The sequence below is a fragment of the Sturnus vulgaris genome, chromosome 2 (assembly GCF_052056855.1).
Source record: "Sturnus vulgaris isolate bStuVul1 chromosome 2, bStuVul1.hap1, whole genome shotgun sequence".
NCBI classification, from domain to species: Eukaryota; Metazoa; Chordata; class Aves; order Passeriformes; family Sturnidae; genus Sturnus; species Sturnus vulgaris.
In genome coordinates, this window is record NC_142244.1 from 99,875,837 (window position 1) to 99,903,042 (window position 27,206).

Consider the following 27,206-nt stretch of genomic DNA (forward strand, 5'->3'; position numbering starts at 1 on the left):
AAAGTTACAGAACACCTCTGTCTTGTTTCAGGACATAAACCTCTGGCAATGTGAATTTTTTCACACAAACCCATGGTGAAGACCATGATGAGGCAGGCTGTCCCCCTGCAGCCTGCAGAGGTTCGTGGTGGAGCAGAGATCCACCTGCAGCCCTTGCAAAACTGCACACCAGAACAGGTGAATGCCAAAGGGAGTCTGTGACCCTGTGGGAAGCCCATGCTGGAGCAGATTCCTGGCAGGACTAGTGACCTCGTGAGGGACCCGTGTTGGAACAGTCTGTTCCTGCAGGACTGTGGAAGGGACCCACACTGGAGAGTTTGTGAAGACCTGCACTCTATGGGAAAGACTCATATTGCAAAAGTTCTTGTAGGAGCTTCTATCTCCTAAGGGTTGGACCCCACACTAGAGCAGGTAAAGGGTGTGAAGGATCCTCCATCCGAGGAGGAAGGAGTAGCAGAAACAATGTGTGATGTACTGACTGCAACCCCCATTTCCCATCTCCCACTGCTGCTAGGGAGAGCAAGGCACAAAAATCAGAAGTGAAATTAAGCCTGGGAAGAAGGGGTGGAGGAGAAGGTATTTTATTTCTCATTACCTGATTTTGATTTGATTGGTAAAAAGTTAAATTAATTTTCCCAAGTCGAGTCTGTTTTGCCAATGACAGTAACTGGTGAGTGATCTGTATGTGTCCTTACCTTGACCCATCAGCCTTTCATTACATTTGTTCTCCCTTGCTCGGCTGAGAAGGGGAATTGTGTAACAGAGCAGCTTTGGCTGGCACTTGGCATCCAGCCAGAGTCAACTCACCACAAGTATAGAACTACACTTATAAATGAATGTGTCAAAAATTCTAGTATACTGAGATCGCTTTTGGTCAGTAAAACACTACAGAATTCTCCCCACACTGAATAAATCCCTAGCTACTACAATAAAGTTAGCAGGCAATGTTTTAGCATGCCACATAATGTCTCCTGCTCTTCTTCTATTCCAGCTGGTCCTACAACCTTCAGGACAGGTGAGAACAGAATCTATCAGGAGTGGAAAAGCAGTGGAAAATCATGTCCTGTAAAGTTTCACTTTCTACTTTTGTAAAGGTGGAGGTGTTGGCATGAATAAAGCTGTTTCATTTCCATTGTAGTGAACTCAGGCCCATTGTAGGAGGAAGTAGCTGTATGCCATTCCAGAATTTTAAGGATCTCACTAACAAGTACCTCTGGGCAAAAGAGTTGGACTTTTGACATGTTCCAAAATTCCTTGAAAATCCTCTCTGGTAAAATCACAGTTTGCAGTGGTTTCATGAATTATAGCCAAAATATGCCTAAGCAGGCTTGAATCGCATTTTTCCTAGTCATGTTTTCTAACAATTTACTAGCTTAAGACTACTATGTAATGGCTGCTACAGTAAGGCCATTTCAATCCTGCTCTTCAAACTCATATGCAGGATGGACTCAAGACCACTGGCTAATTTAAAGATTGAACACCTGAAGATTAAGTATTTTCGATGAAAACACTTGGCAACTTTTTCAAATAGAGAAAGTTACTGAATGTATAAGAAATAAGAAATGTATTAAACTGCCATTATACAAATATGTAAAGAAATGTAATACAAAAGATAAAGTATGAAAGTATGAAATGCAATAAAATGAGTTATGCATGCATACATGTGTCCATACATGTATGTATCCTAGATTTATGGTACAAGGGGAAATTGCACTATTCCTAAATAATTATGGTTACTACCATAATATAGAGCTGTAGTTTTCGAAGTAACAATATTTTTATGTTAAGTGCACAATAAATGTAATTTTTTTTTTTCTTGTGATAAACCTGCTACAGTCTATAAAAAAACCCTCAGCTTTCAGTTTCTTCTGTTAACAGTGATAAAAAAAGAGGGAAATACTATTCTTTTTGCCTTTTTCTATAACTTTCTAGGATATACACAAAATTGTCTGGGGAATAACTTTTCTTTCCAACAAGTGATTATAATTTTTCCACAGGAATTCAGTCAGCATTTCAAATGTGATCAAACCAATGAACTCCTGCATAGCCCAGGTGGTCCTGAGTCCACTGCAGATTTTACCTTCTGCAGCACAGATATTGAAGCTTGTGAGTATTCATGATGTTAACAATTGCCAACAGCATAGCTAGTGAGATATTCATGTAAACAGTGTCGTTTGTGCGAGCAGTGCAAAAAGAACTAATAATCCAACATCAGGTTTTTTTAGAAATGTTTAATGGAAACTTCTATAGCAGTAAAGAAAGCACACACCCTGAAGCAAGCAAATACTTGTTTTCCCACTGGCTTTTATCAAAGCAGTGAGAATTAATAAATATTCAAAGGATTGTGTCTGTTCAACAGCTCCTGGTATGCAAAAACAAATGATCAGCATGAAAGAAAATTACTAGTTCATCCTATTCATACATTTTCATTGACAGAAGAATGATCATCTGCCTTGTCTAGAAGTTACATGCAGTGTTTCTGTGATGTTGAGATAGCTGTTTGCAACATTTAAATTATACCAATGCAGCCAAAGCACACCTGCTATCCTGTTTGCAGTGTTTGCAGCCTTGACAACATCTCTTTCTGCTTGAAACATATGCTAGCAGGAGAATATATTTTTGAAAAGATGAATCCTGTTATGTTATTCAGTGAGACAAGAACATCTCACAGAATTAGTTTTCTTGGCACAGCATCACATATTCCTTCTCAAGGGAGGTAAAACAACAACTAAGGCTCAAAAACTAACAGATTAGAAAAAAATCGTGTCCTGTAAATCCCAAAGCAATCAATTAATTGCCGATTTAATATTGATATAGTAATATATTACATACAATATTACACACGCACGTAAACCTATACTTGGAATGCTTTTTGGTCTTTATTTTTCGTGTTTTTGCAACTCCTGTAGCTTTACATTCTTTAGATACAAGATTTAATATTTCCTCAAAATTCTTCAGGGGAAGGAAAACAATGAATTGCTTAATCTTTAGCACATGTGAATCAGCACTGACCTCCAATTAAATTTATGGTTGAGGGTCTGTTCCAAAAACCTCCTCAACTAAATTGACACTCTTCATTCGAGAAAATGGTATTTATTCTGGGTTATATCATAGCTATATAGGAACAAATATCAAATTCACATCTTGGTCTGATACTGGCAGCATGGAAAACAACAACTGGAGCAACCTCAAAAACTTACCAAAGGGGACAAATTGCTGTGTACCACACCATTCCTTTTTTCCTCACTCATTTCAAGCTAAGAGCCTCCTCCACAACGAAAGGAAGGTAAAATAATTTTACCCACCCAAACCCACCAGTTTTCATAAAGCTTTGGTTGCAGGGTAGAGCTGGAAATCTCCCACATTTCCCCTGTAATGCCTTAGGTGACACAGTACACCCTGCTTTTAAACACAGATGATACAGCAACAGAAATACTCAGACACTATGTGTTCCAACACGTCCCTTCTAGTCACAAAGGGTCACACACAGATACGTTCGTGCAGCTTGGAAACTCTGGAGCTGTTAAGCTACTGTGAGTTTTCAGAGGAGGTCTTAGGGTGGCAGAAAGAAATGATTGCATTCTCTTCTCAGCAAGTTGTTCTATGAATTCCTTCCCAGCTAAGTAAAGGCAATCATGGGTACTAAAGCTGGCAATCATCTTCACCTAGATAATGACATTTTAATTTCTCACAGAAGAATAGTAGGATCTGGTTTCTTATCAGAAAGACCATTTAAAATAACAGCAATAAAAGTCCCAGGAACTGGTACAGGTATGAAGGTGAGCTCTGAGAGCTGACCACAGAGAGCTCTGAACTTAAACTACCTGCAAGATGTATTTTTTTATGAACTAAAGCTCCTTATATTTATAATCACATTTCAAAATACACAGTGTTAACTTCTTACTGTCCTGTTCCCTGGTCCTTGTATGCGATCCTCAAAAAAGCCTATAAAGGACTTTTTTTTTTAAAGGAATGAACACATTTTCTCATTTCTACTCTGCAGATTTACAAAGAATATAAAGAGATTCTGGCTATTGCAAAAAAACCCAAACCCCTACTGTCTAACACTGAAGAGCTGCTTGTAATTTATGCCTGCTGCACTCTCAGTACACTGAACTCCCTAAAATCAATGGTGTATTTAAAAATCAAGATTTTTAATCAGGTCATTAGAAGGGCAAATTAGCTGTGAACCGTGGGAAGATGGGAGATAAGGAACAAATTATATCTGTGCTCTGAAGGTTATCTGTTTTAGACCCCTGACAGAAACCTGTCACTGGTGGAAGAAACACTCAGCTCAGGCTTCCTGGGCCTGAGAATAATAATCAGCAGGAGGACACTCCATTAGGAAAGAGAATCTTCACACAGACCCTGGCCAGACTCTGAGTCCTGCTCTGAGAGGAGTGGGGACATTTCCTGTCTTTCTAATGTCACTGAGGCCACCATGGGAAGTTTCTGCCACCACAGCTTGGGGTCCCAGGCTCCTGCTCACTGTTAGCAGGATGATTTTTAGGAGCATTCTTCAGCTCAGCAGACCAGAACAGAAATCTGCAAGTACCTGGTAGCAAATCACTAAGAGAAACAATATGAGAATGCAGTCCTTCTCTCTTGCTGCATAGTGCTTCCTAAATGCAAGTGGTGGCTTTCATCTGAACGGGTCTCTACAGGGTCCCTTGGAAATCAATTGTAAGAAATGGCCATCTCTAAAATCATCTGATTCAAACTATTTGAGATTATCTTCAGTATTAAGTGATCTGTGCTGTGTAGATATGTTTATTTTATTCCAGATATGAAAGGAACTTAAGAATCTAAGAAATTAAGACTCCATCAACTAACAAGTAACTCTTTCTAGTGTTCTTGAGCTTTGAAAAGAGAACAGGGAATCTAACATCTATTATTTTTTATTCTTATATGCTCGACAATCACTTGTTTACCCAAATTTGCTTCCAATAAATATCTTAGAATATCCTTAATTTCTATTGTTCTCTAGTTAAAAATCCAAGAGGAGACAGAAAACTGAGTTGAGTTGCAGGAGAATGATCTCAGAGCAACCTCCTTCTAGCTAACACCACTGAGCAGGGATTTTTCTGGATTTGGACAGTTCTGCTTCTGAGTTACTGTATCAATACCACCAATAGGCCTCTCAAATAAAAAGTTTTCAATATTACTCACAAAATAGCTTAGGAGCTTTTAGTAGAGAGAATGGAAAAAAAATAGCTTAATTACATCCCTTTAGATGTTCTTCATCAATGACAGAAAAAAGCCTCACAGTTTATCTCAAAAAATAAAAAAATAGAACAAAATTGTACATTTCCTGTCAAGCTGGCAAGCAGGTCAGTGTTACTGTAATAACTAGAGTAGCACTTGAGAAAAGTTACTGGTATGCATCTGCACAGATTCCAGCTTTTTCTTCCAGCAGCTTCATCAGCTACTTTCAAATATCACTGAATGTCATCTTATCCTCAGACAACTGGTTTTCTTGATATATTTTAATGGGAAAATCACCCGATGATTCTGTACCCATGAGCTGTACATGCTGTGGATTCTCCTTAATGCAGCTGCATTTTGTGAGCTTTTGTGGATATAGAATTTGGATACAAAATAACCATAGTGACCAGAACATCAGTCTGAGCATAGCGGTGCCAAATGAACATCCTTTGAAAAAACATCACCTCTCAGCCGTCATACTTGAAGCATGCCACTACTTTAGGTTATGTAACTTCATCATTTACAAATAAATAACTGGAATTTGAAAGACTTTGCACAAGGAATGAAGCAGGCTTCAGGGAATGAGGAATGAAGCAGGCTTCAGGGAATGATTATATTTTTAATTTTTTTCTGATGTAAACATGTATCTCAGCCTTCATCTGTATTTTAAAAACAGAATTATAATGTACCAGATGTTGTTAACATTATGCAGATGCTAATGCCCCTTTATCTCTCTAACTGGTTTTATGACAACTAACAAGACAATAAGTCCTTGTTTGAAAACACAAGATGAAAACTGTTCCATTTTTCCCAGACTTTCTCGTACCAAAAAGATAATTCATCACAGCAACAGAGCAAACCTCAACTCCTCCCTACGACTGCTAAACACATTATAAAATACTTCCTAAATTACTTGCAATGGCAAGCCTACATCTAAATATGCATCTGCTGCACTCCCACAAAGCCACCCAGCCGCATACCCACCGCTGGATCCCGCCCTACATCTTCTGTGGGACACATTGCTGCGGAGACAGGGACCACGCTGACCCTCCAGAAACCACCACCAGCCCAGCTGGGACAGGCAGCAGCCCCCACCACTGTCCCAGTAATCCTGCGGCAGCACTGACTGCGACTGCGACTGCAAGACAGTGGTGGCTGAAACACAACAGGAAAATCTCCCCTACAATTGCAGGAAAACCCGCTCCACCTAGCCGCCTCCGCCAGGATCCGTGCTCCTGCAGCCAGCCCTTCGTGCTGCACCCACAGCAAAACACCTCCTCTCCCTCCCCAGGGCCAGCCCTGCTGGGGTGAAGGCAGGAAGAGATGGAGCTTCTTGCAGAGCATCCCAGCAAGCCACCAAAGGCTGTGGTGGGACAATGCTGGTTCATGGCTTGGGAGAGAGGGTGAGCTCAGCCCTGGGGCAATTAGCCCAGAGCTGGGGACTGCCAGCACCCAGCCCTGTAATGGGAGGCTGGCTTGGACTGGCCAAACCTGCCATGCTCCAAAGGAGCATCACATTTGCTGCTCTCCAGAATCACAGAACTCTGCACAACTTGTGGCAAATAATCTCTTCTTTCTGACTGTTTTCTCCAAATGCTGTTCAAAAATGCAACAGTGCAAAGTCTAGCGGGAATTGGCCAAAAGTGGGGACAATTTGAGAGAATACATCACCTGTGTGAAAGACTTCTCTTCCTACAAACACCACAGAGACACTACTGTCTGAGATTCACCAGGTGAAACACAAGATGATAGCAGTTACTTAATTTTAGTTTTTTTAAATTTTACCTTAACTTGTATGTAAGCAGCAAACTGCAACAGGAAATAGCAAATGCTTTACCAAAGTGCCCGGGAGGAATCCTAAGTCACACCAGACATTTGGTCGCCAACAAAGGTGTTAAAAAAATCACACAAAGTGGAAACAGCAGGAAAGAATTACTTCCTTGTGTTCTCCGTTTTTCATGTTGCAATGCCCTCTTTCATACAATGGTAACACAACAAAGTGAAACAAAACATACCTCAGACATCTGAGCATAAGTTTGCAAACCCCCACTTTTCCTAGGTTTTTCTCCCATGGAAGAGCCTGCACTTTGTTCTTTTGAAGTAATAAACAACTGTTGTGATTATTTAATTTCCTATTCATTTCATTTCCTTGAAACAATAGACCAGAGACCTCATACAAATGCATGTTCTCCATAAGGTTTTTAAAGCTTTTTGCTGGCAATAGCTATTAACTTGCATGGAGAACAGCAGCTTCTATCAGGTGAACTGGGCATGCAGAAAGCAAGACAGATGTGCAGAGGGATTATGATTATTAGAACCCTTTTCCATGATATTAAATGTCCATGGATAACCTACAGTCTAGTCAAGTTATAAGCAATCCAGTAGGAGCCACAGCCCAAGTCCTAGACAGAAGAATTTTAGATTCTTCAACACCTATCCTGTCCTTGATCTTTCATTAGAGAGCATTATGCAGTTTCTTTGGACTGTCTGTCCAGCCATGCTGGCTTATACTCATCCAGATGTATTTGTGACCAAGCAGCCCAAATGATTCTTGATTCCATGGCTATCAGATGCTGTCCTGCTGCTCTCTTTGTCCATATTATATTTAGTCTGCTTTTTCATGTCCTTTGTTTGCAGACAATCAGCCACAGTGTGAAGCAGTTTCAATGAACAAATTTTTTTATATTTAAATCTTATTCAATCATAAAAGTCATACCAATCATAAAAGTGATACCAATTCCAGTTTTCTTAATTTTGCTGATACATCTGCTTTAATTCCTGAACGACTTTTACTTTCAGTTTACTGCATGTGTTACAATAGACAACACTGAGAGAGATTTCATAATTAGAGCCAAGTATCTCTATGTAATGTTTTGCCAGCAAAGGCTTCAGAATACTTTTCACATGTGCTTATGCACATGTATGCATCTATAAGCATATACATGCCTGCAAGTGAATAATTATGAATTCAAACCCATGGCCTCATAAAGTTGTATTTGTGTCACTTGTGATGCCAGCTCGTTTGAGTTATCATTGAAGAATCTTACCTTAAGATAATGAAGTCATCTAACAACTATCCTCTGTCACACTAATCTCCCTTCTTCCACTTTTGAACTCAAATGTGAACTATGAAAGAGATGTATTCTAGCCTTCCTCTTCTTCAGTACCTATTGAAATTCATGAAAACCTCAATAGAGGTGTATTTAGATGTGAAACTGGGTTTTCATATAGCAGAAGGACTGAGATTCGTGACTGAATATAATCAAATTATCACAGTTTTACAAGATATCATCTCTGGTGCTCAGCCAACACAGCTGTGCATTTGCGATCTTATGATACCCACCAAGAGCTTTGGTGAATCTTACAAAGGAAACAAAAGATATTTCAGCCATCAATAGTTCCATTCTGCTGAAACTTACCACCTTCTCCAGAGAATCAGTAGATTTTAGTGCTGAACCACAGCTCAAGTGTTTCTTTGCATGGTATAAACTACAAAATAATGATTGCTTCAGGTGTGTATGGTTGCAGTAAGTTACAGCAGCAAAAAGAAATGGGTAGCTTGTGACAGTAATTTCTTAAACTATGTCAAAAAATTCACTAGATATCAACTAGTTCAAACAGGATGTGAAAAAAATCAGTCTATGACTCCGAGCTAATATATTGCTAGAGACATAAGTTACTGTATCTAAATTTAATGTAGCTTAAGGCTCAGAGACTTAATGAAATCCATCTATTGACCCTCTGTAAAATTTTTCTTTCATCATGTGGGTTCTAAAATTATGCATTTCTGATGCCAAAACTGTGATTTCTGATTTCTAAACTGTGTCTATTTGCTGTGCAGCCACTGTTTTTTATCTTATTTTGATGGACAGGGAACATACATCTTTAGATTGATAGGTGCTGCTGCCGTGCACTTATTCCAAACAATCAATCAACTGTCTTCAGAAAGCAGGTGCCATAGTGTAGTATGGCATAATGGATCATATTGAAACTGTAATATTAACAAATGGAACAAATATGCTAATGTCTGCAGTTTGTAACTTTTCCACAGGCAAGCACAATCACATAAATTACTTGTTCTGTACAGCTAATCATAGGATTATATGATGAAGAGAACCAACAACAGTGGATTGGTTAAAAATAAATATCTCCCCAGTCTTTCTTCTCTTGCCATATGGTCAGTCGGCAGAGGGGCTGATCCAAGTGACATTAGCAACTCACATTTTTCTGAACAGGGCCAGAGTGGGAGCAGCCTCATTGCTGTTCTTAGCAGCATGTCTGAGATGTAGGGTTTTCCTGCTCCAGGCAAATATTTTCAGTACATTTTGGACTAGCCACATCCTCTACTCACCCCAAGTGAAGGAAGTGGAGAAAATACAGATGCCAGCATCTGCACCTTGCAATTCTCTTTGAACAACAAGGACATAAAAGAAATTAAAAAAGGCAGTCCGGCTATATTTTTTTTTGAAAATTTAAGAAATATCATGTCACTAAGAGTGATTCATGTGATATGATTTGAGCTATTTCTTAATATGAAATTGTTTCATATGAATGCTAAGTGCTAATTCTCCCTCAAATAGTTGTTTAATATTAATTCCTCCTTGAGCTATAAACCTCCTCTGGTGTCATTGATGGAACTCTTAAGACACTGATGGTCACTGTATGCAGGTATGCCATTCCCCCACTACTGATTCATTTATATTATTTAAATATCATTTGAATTTGACCTAATAAGCCATACTACAAATGACCCACCATTAAGGCTCTTTGGAGAAAGGCAAAACTATAATTTCAACAGCAGCATGTGATTCTAAAATACTTTATCCCTTGCTGAAGGAGAAATGTATAATACTTGATTAATATTTGAATAGATTATAAATTTCTCTATCAATTATCATATTTCCCCAATATAAACAAAAGCCAATCTTTCTAAACTTCAAAGTAAACCACAAACAAAAAAATCCCCTTGCTTAGAATATGCAACAGCTGCTTGTAAATTTGAGGGTAGGTGAAGGAGAGAGAAAGGGAAAAAGAAAAGCTACTGACTATCAAAATAAGGTTTGAAGAATATCAGTGTGCAAGGACATGTTTAAAAATGGGCGGCGGGGGAAAGGAGAGGATGGGAACTAACCCAGTCAAAGGCACAGGAACTTGATCCTTTTTATGTTTTCTCCTGCAGCATATCCAAAAGGATTGTTTACACCCTTTCAATCTCATCACACGGAAAAGGTTTTGTATGAAAAGATAAGAAAATTGTTTTCTTTTCCTTTGTTGTTAACTGCTTTTTAGCAGTATGATGCCAAAACAAGCTTGAGCTGACACTTACTAAAAATGTGAAGCCTGAAGTTTTTTACCACATCTTCTGAAGTCGAGTCTCTTCCACAGTATTTGAAAAGGAAAATTAATCTTAAATTGTGGAGAGGATATTGGGATCTAAAATCTAGACAGCCTCAAAACTTTGGAAGGTTGAGAGATCAGTCTTAATTTTGAGGCTCTTGGCTACATCTGAACCCTCCACTGTTTTATATTTTAAAAATTATGAGTGTTTTAGCATAACAGGTAGATTAGTGTATTTGGTGGAGATGCTTTAGAAAGAGGATGTCTGATTATGATTTACCTCCATGTGATCCGATTCTGAAAACTGGGAGAAAGATTTCACTTAAACGAACTTGACAAACACTGCCTGAATTTGTTCATGTTTTTATACCATGGCCACAAGGAACTGTATTAGAGACGAAATTTAAATTTGTTTTCTTAAGCATTGAAATATAGCCCTTAGTATTATGGGAAGATTATGTGGTATTTATGAGTAGTAGTATGAATCTACAGTTTCAGTAATTACAAGTGTATTTTAGCATCACACTCAGCTCCCAGTTTTGCTTAAACTTCAGTTCTGTTTCCAGCTAAAGCCGTAGTTCAACACCTTTCTTTTGAAGGGAGCCTCTTCTCACTGAAAACAGTGGTGGCACTTGCTCTGCAGACACTAAGAGATAGCACCAGATAAAATGTTTTCTTGGGAATGCTAAAAAAGTTAAGTACATAGACAAATACTTAGAGGATTAGAACCAAATAAGTTTATGCTAACGAAGTAATCTTTGGTCCTGAGGGTATTGTATATTGTCTTCCAGCGATTTTCATCCATTAACTGTACCAGGATATTTTAAAAGAAATGAGGATCCTTAGCAAATAAAAATGAACATTCTTGAAAAGTATTAGTAAAACAAAGCTGTGCCTTTTAATAAAGAACACTAACATGAAAATCAAAGCAAAGAATTAGAGAACTCAAATCCTTATGTACCAGCACAGGGCCTGTTAAGTGAATTAACTGCCTTTTAGATTTCCAAAAACTTCAGGCTAGATACCCTTGATGTGCAGAAAAACATATACGCACTTTTGCTATCTTTCTAATAGCCTGTGAAATGAGGAGATGTAACTATTTACACCCTTTTGTCATTCTTCTAATAGTTTGTCAAGTGAAGAGATGTAACAATTTACACATGCAAGTGTAAAAGAAAAAGATTCTGGATATTCGGTGTTCTCAATGGAAAAAAATGCTTAAACCATAAAAATTATTATACTTAGCCTACAGTTAATTCAAAGACTAATTCTTGTAATGTCACATAAGATGAATTTAAACACAGACCACCAGAGACTGCTAAGGAAAACATCTCTGCAAAGGCAGGCCTTGCCAATTATGCTTGATTTATGGGTAGATTCAGATTTTTTTGATTCTCCAATGAAATATAAATCACTGTAATCTATTATGTATTATTTTTGTTGCACTACTTACCTGTTCATTTGATTTCTCCTCCATTCAAAACCAAAACTACTTGAATTCATAAACCAATATGGATTGCAAAGAGCATTCTTACAAAGTTCAAATTTTAATTAATGAGCCACAAGAGCCAGGAACACTTGTTAAACAAATATCTTTAATTACTCCCATCAATCACTTTCCCTCTAAGTACTCATGATCTGCAAGAAATTAAATAAGCACCAAGTGCTGGACAACATAGCCATCGTTTTTCCCTATATATTATTAATTCTCTAATTATCTGGCAACTTTCCTCTTGTGTCACACTCCTTATTTTTTGTCAGTGTCTTCTTCAGGGTGGTGCACCTGCATCTAGACAAAAATAAATACAACTCACTGTCAAATTTCAGATTAAGGACTCATGCAAGTATTCTTTCCCATCATCCTAAAAGAAGAGTCTGTCACTCAAGTTGTAGGCTCTCCAGAGCTCCTGCAGTTCTCAGCACCACTATCTCTATAGTCCACATCATGGAGCTTTCCCCGAAAGTCATGCTGGAAAGCAGATGGAGAAAGGAAAATCTACTGTATTTCTTTCCCTTCTTCAAAAGAATCTCCTGCTACTGTAATCTATCATAAAATACATTGCAAACTACAACTAAAAGCATGATAAGAAAGTGCTTTTGTGCTCAAGCAAGAGAAAGGAAAAAGCTTAAATAAAAACAAACAGGTAAACCAAAGAACAAAGGCCTCCATAATGAAGACTCAAAGAATCGGGATCTTGATTCTGTGTTTTTAATATTTATTGCAAATTCAATTTTCCATTCCAGGTAACATTTATTTGCCACAGCTATCATCAATTTATCCTACCTAGCTCGCTTTAGAGCAAATAGACAAAGCACAAGTCCTTTGAAAACAAAGTTTCTGGGCTGTTTTCAGTTGCCAGTAGAGACAGCTGCTATGCTCTGCAATTTTCCTCTCCACTTGTCAGTCCTGTATATATTATCAGCTCAGGAATTCAATAACTTCTTTTCTTCTCTTTTCCTTTCCTACCTTCTTTATCTAATTAATGCCAACCAGAATAAATGTGTCTTTGTGAACTAGTCAGACGTAGTAGTGGTTGCTCTGAGTAGCAGCTCCAGGTGGCAGTTTGTGCCCCTCCAGATTTCACAAAGCAACCAAACAGGTTCAGCAACATCTGACATCTGAGCATGACTTGGGGGGAAAGAAAGGAGGGAAAAAAAACCACAGCCAAGACAGGTAAAACCACCCACCTTTGGATTATTTTGCACTGATATCTATGAATCTTATAAATTCAAAAACATGATTATTTTTGTTTAACAAAGAGAGAATAATGAGTTTTTTTCTATAAAAAGCAAAAGCAATCTGCTCAAAAGCTTGAATAATGGACACAGTGTACTTATTAAACAGCAGCCAGCCTACAGAGACTTCTTTTCTGGGAAACAATCTGGCTGGCAGCTAGGAGACTTTCTGTATTAGTCTTAAAACCACATACTCTTATAGGTGGATATAAGGACACAAATGTCACATTCCTAACTACTTTTGCTTCCTGCTGGATCAACCAAATAGTATCTTCTGTCTGCATTTGTCCTAGATGAAAAAATGCTCCTAATAGAACATGAACACTCATCACCTGCCTTCCAGCAACACGAAATGATGTAAAGATATTGCATTACTTGAGATGCTGAAGAAAAGAAGTCGCTACAATATGCCAGTTTGCTGCCACTGGAAGTTAGAGCATGAGACTGATGTGTTAAGGGCTCTTCTCCTGCACTGAGTTTTAAACTTGTTTTCTACCCCTTCCAAGTTCTTTCTCAGCACAGAGATCCACACCCAAAATCGTGTCAGAATCATCATCTGCCATGGAATCACACCTGGAATAGAAATCCATTGTTTGATCCATGCTTACATTTCTTGCAGCTTCTTTTTCCACTTTCAGTTAGGAAAAGACAACTTCAGTCATGTCTAATGCCACAAACAGGATGAGTGAGATTATCATGGGATGACTATATTGTCAAGAAACCAGACTGAGAAAGGGCAAATGGGACAAGGGGCTGGCCAAATGAGGCAGGCAGGTGACCTGTGCCAAAGAACAGATAGCTAAGTTCCTCTAGACATGACAGAACAAAACCTTATTTTTAGCAATTAAAAAGCTAGATAAAACTTTGGCCACCTGTTTAAAAAAATTGAGTGAAACAGGCACTACAGACTGGGACAGGACAAATCTTCCTCGGGGAATAGGTCTCCAAAATAGGTAGTGTGAATATCTCTCTTAGTAACCATCTCTTTCACTAATAACTCAGAGAAAAACAGTACAGCCAGCATGTTCTGAGTTTTCCTGACCATCAGACAGCTAAACCAGCCCCCTCTGGAAGAGATGGGAGTGTGTAATGGCAGTGAACATACACCTCATATCCAGTTTATATCACTTCCTTCAAACTCTGCTCAGGGTTCCTGGATTACCATCAGGAAAGGATGATCCAGCATTTCTTCAAGACTTTCACAAAGGCCAGACCTACTGAAGCCAAGCAGAAATGGACAGAGCTTGTTTCAAAGTACATTTCCGCTTTCTGCTAATCTTGCAAATGCACTTGGAAGACTTCCAGCACAGTGGTGATGGGAAATTCCATCTCAATGACATAAAAATACCCCCACAAGCCAGGGCAAGAAATTAAGTCTGTTTTCACTACCTTTCTTTACCCAGTTTGAAGCAGCAGTTAAAACTGCTCATTTCTAGCTCATAAGAACCAAGCCTTAAAAAAAGTCTCATAGAAACCACTACTTTTTTTGCTTGTCTTTCAACTCAAATCAGCAACATCACATATATTAAAGGGTCACATATGTACACCTTATTTATAGTATTTTCTGGAGTGCTTTCCTTTTCTAAACTATGTACACCTCTAGAAGATAAAAAAGAGTATAAATCCCTAACAGGAAATGTGATAGAGCTCCTGTAAAAAAGATATAAATGAGAAATGGAAAACGAGGTGGCAGAAACAGAGAGCGCCAAGCTTCCAACTCATATTGGGGTGTCTATAATTCAATGAAACAACATGATTCCTAAAGCAGGGGGAAGGCCAGATTCAGAAGCATTATTCTGAGAAAGACTGTGTAAAAAGCAACTTTTACAGTCCTAGATACATAGGATACAGAATCACACAATCAATTATGTTGGAAAATATCTCTGAGATCATTGAGTTCAACCTACAACCCAACACTGCCTTGTCCACTAGACCCAGACACTGAGTCTTTCCTTAAACACTTCCAGGGTGGGTGACTCCACCCCTCTCTGGGCAGCCTATCCAATGTCCAATTACCCTTTCTGTGAAAACTTTCTTCCTAATGTCAACTTAAACCTCCCTAGCGTGGCTAAGGCTCTTGTGACTGAAGCGCAGGACCCAGCACTTCGTCTTGCTGAACCCATACCATTGGCCTCAGCCCACCAATCCAGCCTGTCCAGATCTCTCTGTAGAGCTTTTCCATCCCCCAGCACCCAGCTTTTCCACCTCAACACCCTTGCCCAACTAGGTGTCATCTGCAAACTGGCTGAGGGTGGCCTCAATCCCCTCAGCCAGGTCAGTGATACATATATCAAAACTGTCCCCAGTACTGAGCCCTAGGAAATGTCACTGGTGATTGTCCCCCAGCTGGATGAACTCCATTCACCACCACTCTCTGGGCTGGTCATCCAGGTATTTTTTTCACCCAAAGGAGAATGCACCTGTCCATGCCATGGGCAGCCAGGTTCCCCAGGAGGATACTGTGAGAAACAGTATCAAAGCTTTACCAAAGTCCAGGTGAACAACATCCACAGCCTTTCCCTCATCAGCAAGGCAGGTCACCTTGTCATAGAAGGAGATCAGGTTGGTCAAGCAGGACCTGCCTTTCCTAAACCCACGCTGGCTGGGCCAGATCCCCCAGTTGTCCTGTACGTGCCACATGGCTGCACTGAAGATGATCTGCTCCACTTGGTGCTTCACTGGCACCAGGGTCACACTGGCATTACCCTCTTTGCTCAGGGAGCTGAGTGTACTAGGCATTCAATGAGATGCTAAAAAGATGAGAAGCCAAAACATTTTCCTCACACTTACATGGATGGGATGTGTAAGAAACCTTGAGAGATGAAATATTTTAGCAGCCATGCATGGATGCAAAAGGCAGCAGCACAGCCATCAGTTACTTTAATGTTTAATGTTGAAAGAAGATTTAATACTATCCTCAGTGACTCTTTTTTTAGATAACAAGAGAACAACTTTTTTTCCTCCACATTGATTTTTAAAATAATTTAAGAGTAATTGTATACAAACAAATCTACACAATAAACAAGGAAATAATATAGCAATATATATCTCAGAATTACCAAAATATATCAGAATTACCAGCAGGGGAGAAAAGTACTTTTTTCTAGATATTCACATTCAAGAATATGTTATTCTGTCACCAGTGCTAATCTCCTTTGACATAAATAACCTGCTTTAAAAACGACACTCAGCATCTAAGGAGACAGATGAAAAAGTCCACCAAGTGTTCACCAGGAGCCCTGCTATTACTGCTGAGGTTATTATTTCAGGATAAATCCTGTCTCATTTACAAGCTTCCTTCCCCTTCTCCTCCCCCACCTCCCCGAGGGCTGACTTCTGATTTCACAATCTTGTTTTCTCTTTAGAGTAGTGATAGGGGGGAGTTCTCTTGTGAGGAACTCAGAAATTATGATTGTAAGACTGGCTGAGTTTACTGAAGGAAGCTTTGTTCTCTCTTTTTCCTCCCTCCTGGGGCAAGCTGAGTTTTTCCCTCTTTCCCCCTCCTTTTTTAAATTCAGCTCATCAAACATCAGCCGTACATTCACAAACTCTCCTCTTCTCCACCCCCTTAACTCCACGCCCACAACCTGGCACATCAACACCCTGAAGCAATTGCCTGAATGGATGATTTTTAATCACTAACTTGACTGGCAGCACAGGGATTAAGTTATGGTCCATTTGAGAAATAGCTTTAAAAAACATTACCCCCTTGATGTGCTAGACTCTAAATCATTTTATTCTGCTACGTCTAGCCTGTATCTTGGAAAAACCTATACTGATGGGTGCAATACATAGTTTTTGATCTGCGGATCATTACAGAAATGGAATTAACTGGCACGTCATTTTTAAAAAACTACAACTGACCCTTCTGTTCAGAAAACAATAATGCAGAATGAGAAACTTCCTTCTAATAAAGAAAGCCTTTGTTGTTGCCTTCCTTACTTAAGGCACCGTTTTTGCTTGTTCCTAGATCAACTGATAGTAATTATTTATTTTATTGTTGCAGATCTTTATACTACTCTATCATCTCCATTACGACTTTGGGAGGGATCAGATGTAAACAGATGATTGAAGATATTGATCAAAGCATCTTCTTAATTTAGCACTATTAGCATCATTCTGACTTGATGGCCACACCTAACAATATATCATCTGGTCAGATTCTACTACACTTTAATAAGCCAGTGCAAATCACTGTTACCATAATGCACTTCCTCCTATTGAGGATTTTTTCCCAGCAGTATCAGTATCTTTGCCATTTTTAATACAGAATAATCTATCATCTCTGAGAAAAAAGGCATCCCATGCAGTAGGTAGGGTTTGTCTTTGCAAAAATTCCATAAGTGTTTGTGCTTTTTAAAAAGAAAAGAATTTGCTGGATTTCTTTTTTGTTGTAAAGCCAAGTTTATACTCCATGCCTCTCTTAGTCCAATAGTGCCAGTATGCCTCAAAATGAGTCTTATTGCCAAGATCAGCACTGTTAAGTGTCTGATAGTGATTTAATAAAAAAGTAACTAAACTGAGACGGCTGAGCTCTTTCACTTGTCATCTAAATCAGATTATAACCTAGGCCTTTCAAAGGTGAATACAATGCTGTAGACTAAATATCCAGCATCACTTACATTAAATCCCACAGGAGCAAAACATTTTGAACTCCTTAGGAGGTAAAGAAAGTTAATACTTCATTTTGCTGTGCATTCAGGCTGGAAGTTTATCACACACTCAGAACACAGAATATCTTTAGAGAAGAAAGTCCTTTCAGCACTTGTATTATTGTATATTATTTTGAAATATTGAAGGGCTAATACTAAAAAAAACCCCCCATATGTTGTCTTCCTGAGCGCTTTATTATGAAGTCAAACTGGGCTTTGCAACAGTTTCTAGATAGAAGGTGGCTTGGATCATTTGGACATAATCAAAATGTGATCAAAGTGGTTTATAATCACAAAACCCATAAATAACTACATGGTATTATCAGCCTATCTTTAGATGCTATCTCTTTCACTTGTGTGAAAAATTCATATTCTGTGCATATAAGGCAAAAGCAACAAAACCCTCAAACAATTACTCTGTGAGAGAGCTTTGAAATTAGAACTAGAGTGAAAGATTGCAAAATAAGTGACTGACCACAATACCCAGAATGATTTCCACTTACCAAAGTTAATAAGATGAATTATATTATTCAGGTATTATACACAAGTAACAGGGAAAAGTGTCTGACAGTATTATGAACAGAATTATTCATGTCTATGCCACCACTAATGGTCTGAACAGTGTAAATCAGACATATGAAACCTGAGCCCTCCATCCGTGAGTGATGTAAACTTTGAACTATATTTGTGTAGCACCCCTCCCCTAAAATGTCAGACAAGAAAAACTCCATGTCACATATGTTCATACTGCATCAGGAACATGGATATCCTATTTCAGATTCTGAGCAAAACAAGGTTTGAAATAATACAGAGAGGAAAATATAAACAATTCAAAGCATAATACTTCACCATCCACTTGAGATTCTCTGATAAATATCTTTTTTTACTTTGAGTCAGACCTGTACACAAGGGCTTGAAAAGATTTATTCTGTCCTGTTTGAAGATAAATATCACTCTGTTGTAGAAGATGAAGTTCATTCTCAGGATCAGTTTCTTATTTATTCTTATTGAATATTCTTATTATTCTTATTGAATGCTGCTTGTTCTTAGGACAAAGCATTTTGAACACACAATTCTTTGAAGCATTCTCTCATATATATTTTTATTCTACTACTTCATATATTAAAGAATGAGGCCCTGCTTTCAACTTAAATATTTCAGAAGCAAGTATTTGTTTATATCATAAAAATGCTTTTGTAAAAATATGTAGTTAAGATATAGGGGAGAAGGGTGTCTTTTTATGGTCAGTGTTATCAAACCTCCCTTGGGTTTCCTATCTGCCTTTCTCAGGTGCTTGGGGAGTGGAAAGGAGTTCTGTGATGGTACAGCATCTGGCACAGGCCAACTCTGCCAGGACAACTGGTTAGCGAATAGGTTAGTGAATAGCAGAATGCTCTTAGGGAGAATGGCTCCAATAATTAACAAAATCACATTTTTGCCAATCTTGTGTCTGACAACACTGTTCTCACATCACCCTCTTTGAAGATATTTCTGTATCTGTCAAGCTGGACACACCACTGCAGACAGAAATCTGAACACAAGGCTTATTGGTGGGTTTTACTTGATGTATTTTAAGTTAGGATCATGTCTGACAGTTAAACTTATTATAAAGTTGGATTTCTAAGGGGGGAGTGGTGGAAAAATTTTCTGACACAAGTCACACTTTTCCTTAGAGAACAAAATACAGATGCAGAGACCTATCTGAGCTCTAAAACTGGGATCTTTAGGGCTTTTTCTGACTCAGTAGATAGGATGTATGTTGGAATGGTTTTGGTTATGATATTGGTTTATAATACAGATGGGAAAATTGAAGGCAAGTTAATTTTTTCCCCTATCTTACTGTTAGAGCTTTTATTTTCAAAAAAGGCATATGACAATATATGTTTTTTATATAACCACTTAGTGTCCAATTTTTTTGAGACGTTCTCAGTAGTCTTTAAAAACCAGATCCATTTAATATGGTTCTAGTGACCTTGAAAATACAGGGTGTTCTTTCTGCCCATCATATTGAATAACCAAAAATGAAGCTACAGTCACATAGCCAAAAGCTGCCATTTGCAAATGCCCATGTATGCCATGACATTTCCAGTGCTCAGTATGCTACCATCTCCTTCCTGAATCAAAGTTCTCTCCTGTTCATCTCCAAAATACTCAGTTAAAAATCAGAATTGGATGGATGCAGTTCTTCTAAGTGATAGCCCAGTTCTTCAAAGTTTGATTTTCTTCCTGACCAGAGTCGTACAACAGGCTTCATACTTTCCTGCAGCATAAATTTGTATAAATTCTAAAATAATGAGGCCTTAAAGGAACACAAAATGATTACATTGCTGTAGGTAGCTCTTTGCTGCCGGGCATTCCTTAGAGTCTTTGCCATTCATGGTTCATTACACAGGAAACTGTTCTAGTTTTCTTGTGCCCTACCCCCACTTTATATGTACTATTCCTTAATGGATCATAATATCTGCCTTTTTATTCCCACATTTACAATGTCAAACTGCTAAACACATTTTAGTATTTCTTGGAATTATGGGCATTTAATCACTACATTCAAGCAGCCAAACAGATCAGATGATATATGATGCTTGGTTGAATAGGGAACACTTGTTCATCTTTTTCTCAGTGTTATGAATGCAGAAAAAAACATAAGGTGTCATTTTGGAGGCTATAAAGAAAGCAGCATTCAAGCATAACTTGAAAAAGAGTTTTAGCCATTGAAACCCAGCAGCTGAGGGCAACAAAAATTTCCCATGGATTTAAAATTCATAGAACTGGCAAATCTTTTGTAGAGACAAGGGGTAAAGTTCATGCTTTTCATAGCTTCACTAACTCCAAGAAACAACAGTGCCTTTATGTACTCCTGAGCTTTTCTATAGAAGAGATCTTTCCATGGTTAGCTGAGATAAGAAATAATACAATGCAGATACAATACTCTCGTACTTCTCAGCAGCATAACATCCTAAACACATTCATATGCTTGGTCAGCAGGTATTCTGCAACTTTGGTTGAGTTACAATGTTTTAACAGTAAAAACCTGTTTCCCACCTTGAAGAAACCCTAGCTTCCTTTTGCAGTTTAGCTCCCCGTTAAGTATGGAAAGAGACAGCTCTTCTCAGAAGGGGTGCCTGGGAAGACAGAGCAAAGTCTGAATAATCAGGCCCCAATAGGGGTCTGACAACAAAGCCCAGAGAGGAAGTTAAAAGGATTAGCACTATAACACTCTTTAGCATTAGTACTCCTCTCCCCCAGTCTGACCCAAACCTATCTTCCTCCTCCTAAGTCCTTCATCGTTTTTACAGTGCTTGGAAGACCCAAGTTCACTCGTGTATAACTTAACCTCGTCACTTGAGGAACAGTCACATCATTGTGCCCTAAGAGCCCCTGAGCGTGGCTGGCTCATTAGCTGTATCTGCATTGTTAGCACCATCACTCAGGATGAGCCTGGCTTGGAAAGCAGCATTAGGGAAATGAGCAGTACAAATGTTAATTCAAGGATATCTGTGCCCTTGCAAAGCAGAAGCTGTGCTTGCTGTACATTTTCCCATTAGTGCTTTAGTTCAGGTCATAGGAACATTTTTAAGCAACCTCCCAATCCTCTCCATTAATCAGGCTTGGAGTTGCATCTCTGACTAATGCTGGAGTGCGTGAAGTCTCATCCTCTCAGATGTAATAGCACAAATTATGAGCTCTAGATGAGCTCTTAATAATGACCTTCTGCTGTTAATGAAGTCTTCAGGCCCTGACTGTAAGTAGTACAGTATGGGTAAAAAATGTGTATAGTCTGGGTATTGGGTTCTCTGCATCACTCATTTCATTCTCCTGATCTGGAGAATGGTCCAGCATGACTGGTCCAGCATGACTTGCTGATGTGGATACAGGCACTGAATATGTCAAAAGCTTCTCACCTACAGGAAAATCTGACCAATAATTTAAATGTGGAGTTTCAGAAATAGAATATATGGGAAAATGTGAAATAATGGGAATGGGTGGGAAAAGACAGGAGATATTAATGACTGCAATCCTAGTTTATGAAGATAAAAAAAGTGTGGTATGAAGTAGGGAACATTTCCTTCCACAGATAAGGTTCCCATTAGGATTCTTCCAGGGTGTAATACAGATCTCAACCATAATTACATTCTGGATGGGAGAAATGCTTCTGAAGTCAACATTTTTGAAATTAAATTGTCAGTTTATACCCTCATTCAGCTCGCCATGACTAAATACCATTGAGCACTTAAAATAAGCTGTGAATTCTGTTGATGAAATCATCCCTGGCTGCCAAGAGACTGCAGCACCACTCTGTTAACCTTAGTTGGTCACACTGTCTATAAAGACTGAAATTCATCTTACCTGAATTTAGATCAGAAAAACAACAAACCAAGATTTTGCTGCATGTCTTATACAGTCATCTTTGAATAGGCTATAACATATATCAGAGAAAACAAAGCCTCCTCTAAATAATATTAAATTTCCATTCATCTGATGAAGTAGAGGTGTCCAAAGTCTAGAAGCCTACAGACAACAAGATCCTTGTAATCCTGGGATCCTTTCCTACCCAATAGGCGCTTTGAGGAATCATTTTATCTAACAGTTTTGTATGGTTTTAGTGCAAAGAAAAATCTTATTCCTAAAGTACCTATATCCATGGACTACAAAAGAAGCTAGTAGCAAGTGGGCTAAGACATAGATATCCCTGTTGTCAGTAACTATATTGTCAGAAGACTCTCACCACAAAAGTACAGTATATCCAGAGAATTTCCACTTAAATCAGTACACTTCCTGGAATGCAGTCATGCAAGGTTTAATCAAGTTTAGAATGCCTTATTAAAAGAGGGAATCTCATAATATTGCTTAAAACATGACCTAAAAAAACAAAAAGAAAAACAAATTCATAGAATCATAGAGTAAAAATCTTTTCTACCCAGCCCAAAGATCATATACTCCAACACCCCTGCTATGGGCACCGACATCAATAGATGATGTTGCTCAAAGTCCCCTTCAGCCTGACCTTGAGCACTTATAATGATGGAACATCCAAAACTTCTCTGGACAACCTGTTTAAGTATCTCACCATACTTATAATAAAAAATTTCTTCCTTACAGCCAATCTAAGTGCACCCTCTTACAATTTAAAACTGTTGCCCCTTGTCCTATCACCACACACTCTTCAGCTGTCTTGTAGGCCCCCTTTAATTATTGAAAGGCCACAATAAAGTCTTCTCTGAGCCTTCTTTTTCCCAGGCTGAACAATCTCAATTCTCTCAGCCTGTCCTCAGAGCAGAGGTGCTCCACTCCTCTGATCATTTTTGTGACCCTCCTGCAGACCTGCTTCAAGAGGTGCATGCTCTTCCTGTTTTCAGAACTCCAGAGCTGGATGCAGTGCTCCAGGTGGGGTCTCACCAGAGCAGAGGGGGAAAATCCCCTCCATCGACCAGCCCAGGAAGCAGCTGGCCTAGTGGGCTGCAAGGACATATTGTCAGTTCATGTCCAGCTTCTCATCCACCACTGTCCCAAAGTACTTCTCCTCAGCCTTACTCTCAATCCATTCATCTCTCAGCTTGTATTGATACTGGGCATTGCCCTGACTAGATTAAATTCACATTGGTCTACTCCTCAAGCCTGTCAAACACCCTCTGGAATGGTATCCTTTCCCTCATGTATATCAATTGGGCACTGAATTTCTTGCAAATGTTTAATTATATGCAAATGCCTATGAACGGCTTTTTTTAAATCTATGGAATATCACATTTGGATTTTCTGTTGGTTTTAAAAGGTATGTATTTTATAGACAGTCTTTAGCTGTCTCATTTTGTAAATGCTATTCCTGTCTTTAAAAAACCAAACACTTCCATTTTAATCTTTTTAAATAAAGATGAGGGGAGAACACAGCAAACAAAGAGTACTACTGGATTTAAGGCTAGCCTGAGGTTTTCTTAATTTTCTTTAATATACCTACTGAATATGCCTTTTCTCAATATCCTGTTTCTTCGTGCTGTATTGACCTTGCTGAAACACTAATACAATAACCCTTCACTTACCCTAACTTCTCAAGGAACAGCAAATGCTCAATATTATTTGCATTATTCTGTATTGTTCTGCCCAGATCAAATCTATGTTACAAACCATCTTTTACCATAATCTATTCAAAGCCTTCCCACCACTTTTCTTCCTTAGTTAAGTGAATATACAACATAGCACCAGGAGACTTCAGCTTTTTATGTCAATCCATCCATCATTTGAGGATAAATTGGACAGATGATAAAGATTAGTTATGCAAGGTATTTTGAGGAAAGACATGATTCTGCAGGTCCCTTCTTATATATCTTCTCCCTTTTTGATAAAAGTAATAGGCCACATATTTAGACCCAGACATCTGTTAAGTTAAGTAAGGTAGATAAATATCATGTCCAACTCATGTATTTAAAAATTTCATTCCATTGTTTTTTCACATCAGTTTTCATACTAAAGTTCCTGTGTTTGCTCCTAAGTTTTGTTGGGGCAATTGCTGTGGTTTCTGTATCTGAGCTGTTCCCTGATGCCTTCCACTTAACTGCAGGAAATCTTTGATGGACTTCTGGGCACTCTGGAGGGAAGTATAAACAGGTATTAGAAAACTAGCAGCATAAATTGATTTAGACTGTGTTCTCCCCCCGAGGTGAATAAAGGACATATAGCAGCTGACATGAAAGTAGAACTGCCTATGTTGTTAGATGGGAGAACTGGAGGTCACCACCCAAACAAGCTGAATAATAAACTCCTCAGTTGCAGTGTGGACATATGGAAATGTAACAGACCACAGACTGACCCAAGTCCAGGATTCCCGCCCCAGCACATTTGTATTTAAAAGATAAAGATAAATCTGCAAGATATTAAAAACACTATCTTGTACCAAACCTTTGAAATGATGCTTTAAACCACGGCCAAGTTTTGGCATGGTAAAACATCTGTGAATTATTTCATCCACTGAAATAAAATGCTCTGAATCTTTGGAAAACACAGTCAATGCATTTTACATGCTCAGAGTTAAACTGGTAATACATCTAGAGTCCAGACAGAAATTTCCCAGTCGGATATGGGGATTTAGATTGTTTTATGAAGCAGCCTTTCTTAGTATTTGCAATTTCCCCCAAATAATTTTCTGCTAGTGCAAGAACACTAGCAATTTATCACCCTCATTCTGAGCTATTCTGGAGGCTTTTGATCTTTTATACTATCTCCCTTAAATATTTTTGGAGATACTATGACTCATTTCATTACTTGTATGATTAAGATTTGGAGAGTGGATGCTCCTCCTGCCCTTCTGAGCTACTAGAATTTGTTTTTCCCATTCTCCTTACCTCTGTCAAATTTCTTCTGCCCGCACAACGAAGTAGTGCATACAAACAGACATACCAAGAACCTTGCTATATTTCCTTGTTTTAAAAACTGGAGTCTTTCAATAGCAATAAGGTAGAAACAAAACCCCTAAATACTATAGTTTACCTATGTGCCAATTTGCATCCTGTTTCTGAAACAAGAGTTGACAAGACCAACATGTGTGAGCAATAACTGCTATTCAAAGTTAAGCTCTGGAAATGGTGACTGACATGGAGCTGGGCATTCCTTTAGCCAAGGGAATTATCAACTGTAGTCCAGCCAAAATAAACTCAGAAATTTCCTCTGGGTGTTAATCACTCTGAGCATCATTCTTTCCCACAGACTAGGCAAAGATTCTTGACCTTCTGATTTGGAGCAAAATCACCCCTATTAATTAAATAATTTGTCCATTATCACCTGAAGACATATGTAACCTTTTCACCCTATACAAGAAAGAACATACTAAGTAAATAAATGTCTATTGTAAATATGAGCAAATCCCCAGGCTTGTTTCATTTCCTGCAGTGCATATGCCATCCCAATACTGCTTAGTATAGATCTGCACAGCATAGCACATTAATACATCTTTTAAATCGCCTATGGGTGTCTTTGAACAGAACTTTCAAATTAAACAATCCAAAGCTAGGAAAATTAATTTACCTTTCAGCTATAATGGCTGGATTTATGCCTGGCCTGAAGTACAGCATAGTACATCTCTCCATATCATGATACCACTTAGGTTATATATCTTTCATAGTACCTTTTACTGAGATGACAACATCAAATGTCTTTATCACAAAAAATAGCTTTTCCCATGGAACTGCAATCATGAAATTGATTAATGGGGAAAAGTTTTGGTATTGTCACTTCTGCAGGGTGAGTATTCACCAGTGGAAGATCTACAAGCTCATCAGGAGTAATATTACACAATTGGAACAAAGCCCTTTTTTAACAGCATCATATGGTAAAAATTATTCTCAGAATTTTTTACATTGATGCTGCCCGAGAAGTCCAGATAAAAGATTTCAGAAATGAAGATGCCTAAAGTTAGTGGTATAATTGATTTTTTAAAGGATTACATGAATCTCTAACCCTCATGGGCAAGGTTTCAGGATCTGGTAAAGGCCACTTATTCATACACACTATTATAATGACCTCAAGCCTGAAAAAGTCAGAAGCCTGCAGTTTGATGAGAAAACTAAGCCTTATATTTTAGCTGCTTTTTACAGACATTAAAATACCCAACATCCCAGAATACTGTTATGAATTTTAAAAAGACACTGCAAAGAAAAGCTTGCTAGGAAAATAGTTTTCTAGAGGATTTATAAACCAAAACTCCACTGATCATCCCATTACACCTTTACACTGCAATGCAGATGTGAAGAACAAGTACCATTGGGAATGGTTCTTTCCAGAAGAGAAAGGCCAGACTGTTTCAATGGAGGTTGTAAGTATTTAACCCCCTTTGTAAGCCTTCTTTATCCTCTTCACCTTTCTGTCTTCTACCTTCCTTCTCTTTGTCTCCAAATTCTTGAAGTTTCTATATTATTCCTCTCTCTTTCATTTGTGCTTACCAAGGCAAGTTCTGACTTTGTACCACTGAAAAATCCTATTTTCATCCTCAAGATTTTCAAACAAGGTTCATTCTCAATATCTACATAAAGACTGCTTCCTCTGCTTTCCTAATGCATTTGAAGAAAACAGATGGTTAACCTGTTCCTTCTCTGCAGAGTTCCTCCTGGTCTCCTCTCCCACACAGTTGTTTTCCCTCTGTGCCTCTCTCTGTCCCTCTCTAATGTACTTTATTTTCTAAGTAACCTAGTCTAGTCTCAGGAATGCATCCTGATATTATAAAATGTACTGCTCTTAAAAAAAGTAGAGCTGCTTCCCCTGCTACTATGTAGGAATAACACAAACAGCTAG

General features: G+C 38.5%; 1 protein-coding gene across 9 annotated transcripts in view; it reads right to left on the reverse strand.

The window, feature by feature from the left end:
* The window catches only part of MID1 (midline 1), a 180,415-nt gene that overhangs the window by 107,996 nt on the left and 45,213 nt on the right, over positions 1 to 27,206 (reverse strand). Inside the window, exon 1 of one of the 9 annotated variants that reach the window (XM_014882421.2) lies at positions 6,190 to 6,310. The exons of 7 other annotated variants lie outside the window; for them this stretch is intronic. The gene's annotated coding sequence lies outside the window, so the exon portion shown is untranslated. Of the gene's footprint in view, positions 1 to 3,200; positions 3,725 to 6,189; positions 6,311 to 27,206 lie in introns of those variants that run through there. One more of the 9 variants, XM_088160194.1, reaches the window with a different exon arrangement.